The sequence below is a fragment of the Mastomys coucha genome, unplaced genomic scaffold (assembly GCF_008632895.1).
Source record: "Mastomys coucha isolate ucsf_1 unplaced genomic scaffold, UCSF_Mcou_1 pScaffold12, whole genome shotgun sequence".
In the NCBI taxonomy this organism is placed as follows: Eukaryota; Metazoa; Chordata; class Mammalia; order Rodentia; family Muridae; genus Mastomys; species Mastomys coucha.
Window position 1 is genome coordinate 51,336,590 of NW_022196894.1, and position 9,314 is coordinate 51,345,903.

Below are 9,314 nucleotides of genomic sequence, written 5' to 3' on the forward strand. Positions count from 1 at the left end.
GAGCCACCCTCCTAACAAGGGGACTCCCTTTCATTTATAGACTTTGGAGGGGAGGGTTCATTGAGTTTAAAGAGTCTTTGAGTTTGAAAGGTAAGTCTTTGAATTCAGCTGATAAGTGAAATTATATATAGAATCTAAGTTCCTGATTTGGGTCTTACTCATAGCACACGTCCATACCCTATGCTGGTGCTTCTTTTAGGAGTGTAGAGGTTTAGAAGGTACTAAATGGCTGATCCCCTCTACAGGGATAGTCTCTGTCATCAAATAGATGTACAAATTATTATCATGCTCAAAGCATTTCCAATTCAACTTGCATAGTTATAGTTCAGTGTGTTAATTTCTTTATTTTTAACATCAGGAAAAATTGCCCATTACTTGGAAATGGGCTAAACAATTACCATTGTATAATAGGTCCTCTAGGGGTTATGTGAGTCAATTGGGTTGTGCAAATTTGTCTTTGATTAGCAGTTGAACAATGACTGAAATAAAAGTCAACCTGTAGAAACATTTGTGTTACAACAATGCAAATGATCCTTGCTCACAGGAGTCAAATGGTTTTGTCCTGGAGAGAATACAAATGTCTGGAATTAAACTCTATTTTGCACTATTTTAAAAATCTATTGAGTTTTTTTCTTTAATGGACACATTGGGTAAAATGCTTGACTAGTTTTCACATTGTATTTATATAGAAATAATACATGCATCTCTCTCTGAAAGTAGACAACCAGTAATGCTAAAAACTGGAAGGACAGATGATAAAAAATTTAAGCTTTAAGGTGAGTTATTACATTGTTTTGTCTCAGTTTTGTTGCCTTCTTTCCCTGAAAAACACTGAATACAATTTTATTTTCATTTAATTGAAATAAGTCAGGCTGTTAAATGTTAGTATGCAGGCATGTTCCCCTCCAGAGATATTGTGTTCACTTCTCAAAGATGTAGAACTATAAACGTAGATGAATATGGAGTTGGAGGAACTCTGTAAGGTGGAGGTGCCAAAAACTTGGATGAAATGGGAGAATGTATGACTTCTTTGGGACATAATCACAGTGGTGCTCTCTTGAGCAGTTCAGTTCTTTCTCATCATTTTGTTCTGTTTGTGGCTGCCAGAATAATTAAAGGAGTAGGGAAATAGATTCTGTTACTCTCTGCTTTATAAGCTTTGCACTCAAGTTGATTAATGTTTTCTTTACACTTGCACTGGGCTGCTCTACATTTCCTTTGTAAGTAATGCTAATTAGTTTGAAAAAGCAACTGATGCTTGCAAAGCTGCTGTTTGAGTTGGAATAACTCCTGGGAGACCATGATGCTTCTGGATGCAAAGCAATGAAAGAAGTGATATGGAAAATACATATTTATCTGCTTGTCATTTTGACAATCTGTCATTGAGACCCTACTATGTGCATTCAGGGTGTCTTATGAAAAAGTAATATCCATACAAATCTGAACATAGAGGCATTTGTTTGTATCTGAATAGGGCTCGTGGTCAACAAAGTAAAAAACAAAATCGAAGAGTGGGAGGTAGGATGTGGGGGTGGGAGGTACGGCATGCGTTCCTTTTCTCTCCTTGATTTATTTAAACAGATATCAATGGATGGTTTATGGGAGAAAATATGTGTAATATGATAGGGTTTTCTCTGTTCTTCACTGAAACAGGCAGACTTTGACAGAGCTCAGAGTATTCCTCAGATACTGTGTATCTGAGGCTGACTCTACCTCTTCCATTGCCACAGTTCAGAGATTGCAGCTATGAGACATGAACTATATATTGTGATATATATTTGAAAAGTTTATTTTGTTACTCTATTAGTAAACAACTATAGGGAGCCCAAAGCAGAAAGTGATAGCATTATAAATGATAGGGCCGAGTTGGCTGTTTGCACCAGAGTTTCAAAACAACAACTACAACAATAAATTTAGCAACAAGCTCTCAATGGGTTGGGTGAAAGCTATGAAGAAAATAATGTTGCTTTTTAATATTTTTATTTCAGAAATAGGAAAATTGAAAGCTAATTCTTCATGGTGCTGATTGAATTATAATATGATTCTGAAGACTAGTTGCTTATTAGTACCCAATTTAAAATGTTGAGTTAAATTTTGGACCTTATATGAGATTAAATGGCAAGTTAGAAATACTTACTGGATTATTTTATTGAATTATATTCTATACTCATTAAGATATATAGTTCATAAATTTAGTAAATTTTTATAATTACATGTCTATTTTGCTAACATTCTTCATATATTTTAGAAATTTTTTACTACTTCCAAGTACTCCAAACATTTATGATGCTACAACCCTATTATGTCAGCACCTGAAATATGAGGTATAAGGATTATGAGTTAGAGGCCAGTGAGGAATACATAATAAGACACCATCTTACAAATTGATTAGATAGAGATAACTAGCAGGCTTAATCTTGGTAGCATATTCCATGACTTGGTTCAATCTTTGAGCCCTGCTGTAGTATTTTTAAAATCCATGCTTAGCTCAAGTTTCTGTGCAATAGCCAAACTTACTTTACACTGCCTGTACCATATCCCATGAGGAGGACTATCCTAGGTTGTACATTGTATTCCTTAGTCTAGTCTGGTGAATTTCCCTAACTTAAGCTTCCACCTGATGCATTTTTAGCAGTTGCCAGACCTAGCCTTAGATTCCTGAATGTATGAAATAAGGGAGTCCCTATTGTGCTGTTTTTTACCTTGAGGCTTAACCATAGTCACGAAATCTATGCATCACCCCAGCCTAGTAAGGCTTCTGGACAATAGCCCACCATACCATATACAACATTCCTAGTCTAGGTCATAATTCCTGTGCATTGGTCTGCTCTGATGAATTCCAAGGAACCTACCCAACATGTCCTATTTTTAACATCTATGCCTAGATTATAATGCACACTTATGAACTTGCTCAACCTTTCAGATCTCTAGAAAATTATTTGCATTATTCCCAACCCTTAGGCCTAGCCTCAGTTGCATAGCCTATATAGCATCTTACTCTGGAATGTGTGCCCAAGATCCCAGCCCACCCATGCTATTTACATAATCCCATGCATAGATCAGGTAGCAGATATTATGTAGCAGCCGTAGAAGATCCAACCATTTTTCTCATTCACATAGTAGTTAATTAATTAAAACCATCCACTTTCTCTGATACCAAACAATACTGAGTAGCTGTGTTAGGATTCTCGACAGGAACAGACTGAAATATTTAATTATAATTTATTAGAGTGGATTATATGCTCTGGCCACAGAAGTCCAACAATGGATTTCTGTGATGGAATTCTGAAGATCTGGTAATTATACAATTCACAGGGCTGGTGGTCTCAGCTTGTCTTCAGTATATGCTAACTCCCCAAAAGTTATGCTTTAATGCGAGTGAAGTAATGGACTTACCAGCAAAAGGGAGAGTGTCTTAGGATTTCCATTTTTGTGTACCATGACCAAAGTATCTCTTATAAAGAAAAATGTTTAATTGAGTCTAGCTTTAGATTCAGGGTTTTAATTCATTCTTTTATGGCATAAAGTATGACAATGTTCAGGCTGACATGGAAGAGTGAAGAGTTCTACATTTTCATCTAAAGGCAACAGGAGACTCTCTTCCATAGGCAGCCAGGAGGATAGTTTCTTCTGCACTGAGCTGAGCCTGAGCAAATGAGGAGAACTCAAAGCCCATCTTTACAGTGCCATACTTCCTAGGCCACACCTACTCTAACATGGCCACATCTCCTAACAGTGTCACGTCCTATGGTGCAAGCATATTCAAGCCACCACAGAGAGCAAGACAGAAAAGACATCAAACTTCTTTCTCCCATGTCATTTATATAGGCTGCCAGTAGGTATGGTTTCAGAGCTTCCTACCTCAGAAGATCCAAGATAAAAGTGAGTCTTCCGATTTCAATTTGTTTAATTAAGAAAAAAATAAATTCCTCACAGGAGTACCCTGAAAAGCATAAAATCTGAAAACAAAGCATACTGGCAAAATAACCAAAACAACATAACAACAACAATAACAACAACAACAAAAAAACAATAACACAAAAACATTCCCAAACAAGGCATTTTGAAAAAAAATACCATTAAATTTGTGTTAAGTAGGTTTTCGTAAACATTGGACCTACCCTGAAGTGCAGTTAATATACCCCGTAAGACTCAATCGGAGAAAACTCATGTTTCTTTTGTAAGTAGTTAAGTGTTAGGAGTTCATGTCCATCTCCACCTCTCAGTGCTAGGACTCCATATCACTTGAACCTGTGCAGATCCATTGTGCTTCCACAGTCTTTGTGAGGTCATGTGTGTCTCTAGGACACAGTTTCCTTAGAGTCATTCATCATCTCTGTCTCTCAATCTTTTTGTCTCTTCTTCCACATAGGTCATTGAGCCCTGGGAGTGTTTGAAGAAGATATTCCATTTAAGACTCAGTGGTCTAAATTCTCTCACTCTCTACACATTGTCTCGCTTTAGTTTCTGAGTTAGTCACTACCTATTGCAAGAAGATGACTGAGTGAGGCATTGATATATTGGTTTCGAATACTTTGTTTAAGAATCATTTTATCTCACTTACTTTAGCAGAATAATAATATTCAGTTTTTCCCTAGGCCCATGACCTATCCAACCATGGCCTTTTGGACATTTTACCAGTGTCAGGTACCAAAACATAGATGAATGAAAACACTAAGACAACTCAGGTATTGAAAACTTATTTCAATAAAGATATAGAAATTCTCATGAATTGTGGAATAGTACAGAAAAAAAAAGGGTAAATTTTCTGATTGTAGGTATAGATGAAGGAGAATAATCCCAGGTCAGTTCCACAGAAAGATTTGTTTCTGACAGGACAAATTTATTTTCCACTAAGTCAATGCAATAAAACATTCTGGATTAGATGTGGGAGATGCACTAGAAGGGACACAGCAGTGTTTAGTGTAAAATCAAAATGGATTACCATTTACAACAAAGCTTGGGGAGATTGCTCTGATGGAGTTATGCTCCAATACCACAGAAATATATAAAAGTATTTTAAACTGAGACTAAAGGATCAATGTGAAGAATGAATCAGTGTTAGATACAGCTAAAATCAAATGGTTGGGGAACAGAGGACATTCACAATATAGGAAACAGGCTGTAAAAGAGTAAGAGTTGTGAGAAGAATTCCAAGTAGTCCACTATATCAGAAGTGAAGAATGCAATTTTAGTTCTGAATTAACTATCCCCTGGACCTTTGAACTTATTTACTCATAACTTTGCCCATAATTTCACTGTCATGGAAACTTTATGCTTCCATGGATTTTCTTTGACACACAGAAAAACAGAGCAATGTAACGTAATAATTATTAAAAATACATTCCAACCTAGTCATGATGTATTAACCTCCACATTTTCCAGACAAATAACTTTAAATTAATAAAAATTAAGTTAAATAATATACTAATAGTAGCATATGGATAGAAACTAAGTTTCTTTAACTTAAGTTCTGATTTCTTCCTGCATTAAAAAATAGTTGATAGTCACTTTTTCATTCAGATTTACAACGATCTATCCACTATTTTCTCTACTTAAGCCTAAATTCCTGCCTATCTCAGGTCAGATCTCTTAGGATAAAATAGCAAAGTACTGGCTTGAATCTAATATGTGCCAGTTCTTTGGTTGCAGATACCTTGCCATGTCTAAATTTTACTAAGGGGCTTTGGTGGATTTTTTTGGCGGCCTAATAAAGCTTTATTATAAAATGCATATATAAATCATTATCTATGAGGGGAATTATTATGAATTTTTGATTTCTCTGGTCATTTTTAATTTATTACTTTTGTCCTGCAGGCAACTATCTTCTCTAACCTTAGAAATGCCAGAGGTATACACGACTATAATTTATATATTCCAGAATAAGACCAGGGATGAAGGCTGTGTAGTAGTTCCCTCTAAACTTGTTTGATTTTGGAGGGAATCTATTTAAGATACAGGGTGCTAGAAATATTTAAAGAGTAGAAAACACTAAGGGAATGTATAATATTGTATTTATTATTGAAACTTGTAAAACCATTCTGTGTTCTATCCTGTAGAAAAACTCAGCTGGGCAGTGGTGGCGCATGCCTTTAATCCTAGCACTTGGGAGGCAGAGACAGGTAGATTTCTGAGTTTGAGGCCAGCTTGGTCTACAGAGTGAGTTCCAGGACAGCCAGTGCTATACAGAGAAACCCTGTCTCAAAAAACCAAAACAAACAAACAAACAAACAAACAACCTCAGAAAGCAAACAGCATGAACTACTTAGGAAGTCCCTGACACTAAGCATATTCACTAGAGTTTTTATTTTTTCAAGAACACACAAGAATGGAAACCTCAGAGAGAATGGTCATAGTCAAAGAGAAAATAATTAACCTGTTCAGCTACCTGTGAGTTTAGATGTAGTACATCCAGAATTCCAGCTTAACTGAACTGTCACCCATGCTAGAATTAAATTTTGCTCTGTTTGATATAACTGAGTCATTTCTGCTTCTATAAGCAACTCCACATCTATATTCTTATAAGTAACCACAATAAAATATATTGGCTCACCAAATTAGACTTTGGTTATATTTGTACTTAGAACTGTTTTTTGTTCATTATTCATGGGTGAGTGAGTACATTTTGTGACCCTCCTCTAGCTAAGAACTGGTTCTTTCAGACCTTGCCTTGCCACAAATAGCCACACTTTTCTCTAAATTCCTGCAAATAGCCACACCTCTCTCCAACCTCCTGCTAATAGCCACACCTCTCTCCAAATTCCTGTTATGCTGGAAGTCCTGTCTCCAGAGACTGAAGATGAAGATGCTGATTGGGCCATGAGTTGCTGATGGACTTAGGGGAGGGGTTTTTCTCTACCTACAGTCTTGTAACAAAGAGAGTTCAATAATGATGGAAGACTGAAAGCACACCATACCTCGGTCTCATTTTTTAACTGCCTCCCGCATTCTGGTTCTCTTAATTTTTCACAGGCTCTTATTTCCATTCCATTCCAGAAGACCCGTTTGTGTGTGGCTGCAGGCAGCCACAATATTCTTTGTATATGTCTTGTGTTTGTGTCTACACATTGATGTGTGTAGAAACTATGCTTGGTACTACTCTAATGGAAGGTCTGAAAAATTTTTTGTCTTGTAAGCTTTCAAAGGATAATTAAGGAACCTATTTTTCCTCTACTTATACTATATAAAACATATGTTTATGTTTTCTTTTTACTATATCTCTTTCTACCATATCTCATATGATATGAGATGAAATTTACCAAGAGGGAAGATCCCTAGATATCACTCTACTGGAAGTTGCCACTTAATAGACATTTCTATTTTATCCATAGAGCTGCTCTATTACTAATCATTCTCATTTCTTTAAGAACTGAAACTTACTGAAGGTCTTTATCAACTACTGAATTTCTCTTGTAGAATTTTTGAGGTCACTATGTATACTATCAAGTCATCTACAATAATGGTACTTTGACTTCTTCCTTTCAGATTGGCATCCCCTTGATCTACATTAGTTGTCTACTGCTCTGGCTAGAACTTCATTTCTATACTGAATAGATAAGTAGAGAATGGGCAACCTTATCTTATCCATTGATGTTAGCTTTTGGTTTGGTGTATCTAGCTCTGATTAAGTATATATTTATGCTTTGTATCTTTGATCTCTCTAATACTTCTAACACGAAGGGGTGTTAAATTTTGCCAAAGGTTTTTTCAGCATCTAATGAAATAATCATGTGATTTTTTTCTTTCATTTTGTTTTTATGGTAGATTAAATTGATGGATGTTTTTATATTGAATTATTGATATATCACTGGGATGAAGCCTACTTGAGCATGATACATAATATCTTTGATGTGTTCCTGGATTTTGTTAGCAAGTATTTTATTGAATATTTTTTTCATCAATGTATATAATAAAAATCAGTCTGAAGTGTTTATTATTTTTGAGTCTTTAGAAATCAATTTAGTAGTTTTTCAGAAACTTGGGAATAGTTCTACCTCAGGACCTAGTTATACCACTCCTGGGTATATACACAAAAGATGCTCTATCATCATACAAAGACATTTGCTCAATTTTGTGTATATCAGCTTTATTAGTAAAACTCAGAAACTTCAAAGAACCTAGATGTCCCTCAAATGAAAGGTAAAAAAAAAAATGAGGTACATCTACACAGTGGAATACTATTCACCTATTTAAAACAAAAACATCATGCATTTTCCAGGCAAATGGATGAAACTTTAGAAATCATTCTGATTGAGTTAAGCCAGTTCCCCCCAAAAGATATGTATGGTATGTATTCACTTACAAGAATATTTTAGTCATAAAATAGAGAATACCCATGCTACATTCCCCAGGCCCAAAGAAGCTAATCAAGAAGGAAGGTACAAGAGAGGTTGCTTGAATCTCACTTAGAAGTAGGAACACAATAGCCATAAGAGGCAAATGCAGGAAAGCAACTAGAAGGGAGAGGGTCAAAGGAAGGATGGGGGAGGGGGCAGTTTCAAGTATGAAGAGGGACAGAAGAAATTGACAGATAAGCATGAGAATGAATGGAAATTTGCAACTGAAAGGTGTGGAGAGGTGTGGGGCATCTTCAGGATGAGAGAGAGAGAGCTCAGATAAGGGAGGCACCCAAGAATCAATGGGAGTGTCCTTACCTATGACTCACAGCATTAGGAATATGGAACCTGAAGTGGCTACTTCCTGTAGTCAGGCAGGAAACCAAGTGGAATGAGAGAGACACCAACCTACCCACAAACATTTAACCCAAAATTTATCTTGTGTACTAGAAAGATAGGCACTGGGGATGGAGCAGAGATTCATGCAAGGGCCAAACAATTTAAGACCCATCCCATGGGCACCAATCCCTGATACTATTAGTTATACTCTGTTATGCTTGCAGGCAGAAGCCTAGCATTGCTGTCCTCTGAGAGGCTCCATTCAGCACCTGACTCAGACATATGCAGACACCCACAGCCAAACAGTGATAGAGCTTAGGGACTCTTATGGTAGAATAGGAGAAGGATTGTAGCCCCTTAGGTGATAGGGACTCCAAAGAAAGACTATAAATGCCAATTATCCTGGACCCTTGCAATCTCAGAGACTGAGTCACCAACCAAAAACACATACATGAGGTGGATCTAGGCTTCTCTGCACATAAGTAGCAGAAGTGTAGTTTGGACTTCATGTGGGTCAGAATGGACACTATGTCAAAAGCTATGGCCTGTTTGTTCTTCTTCTTTTTTTTTTTTTTTTAGATATTTTCTTTATTTACATGTAAATTTCTCCATTCCCAGTTTCCCCTCCAAAAAACAAAG

At 36.4% G+C, this 9,314-nt stretch overlaps 1 long non-coding RNA gene across 2 annotated transcripts in view; it reads right to left on the bottom strand.

Moving 5' to 3' along the window:
• LOC116086454 overlaps window positions 1-4,265 on the bottom strand; it is a 58,921-nt gene extending 54,656 nt beyond the window's left edge. For both annotated transcript variants that reach the window (XR_004116937.1, XR_004116938.1), the window contains exon 1: window positions 4,122-4,265. This is a non-coding gene — a long non-coding RNA (uncharacterized LOC116086454). The remainder of the gene's footprint in view (window positions 1-4,121) is intronic.
• Window positions 4,266-9,314: the final 5,049 nt, after the last annotated feature.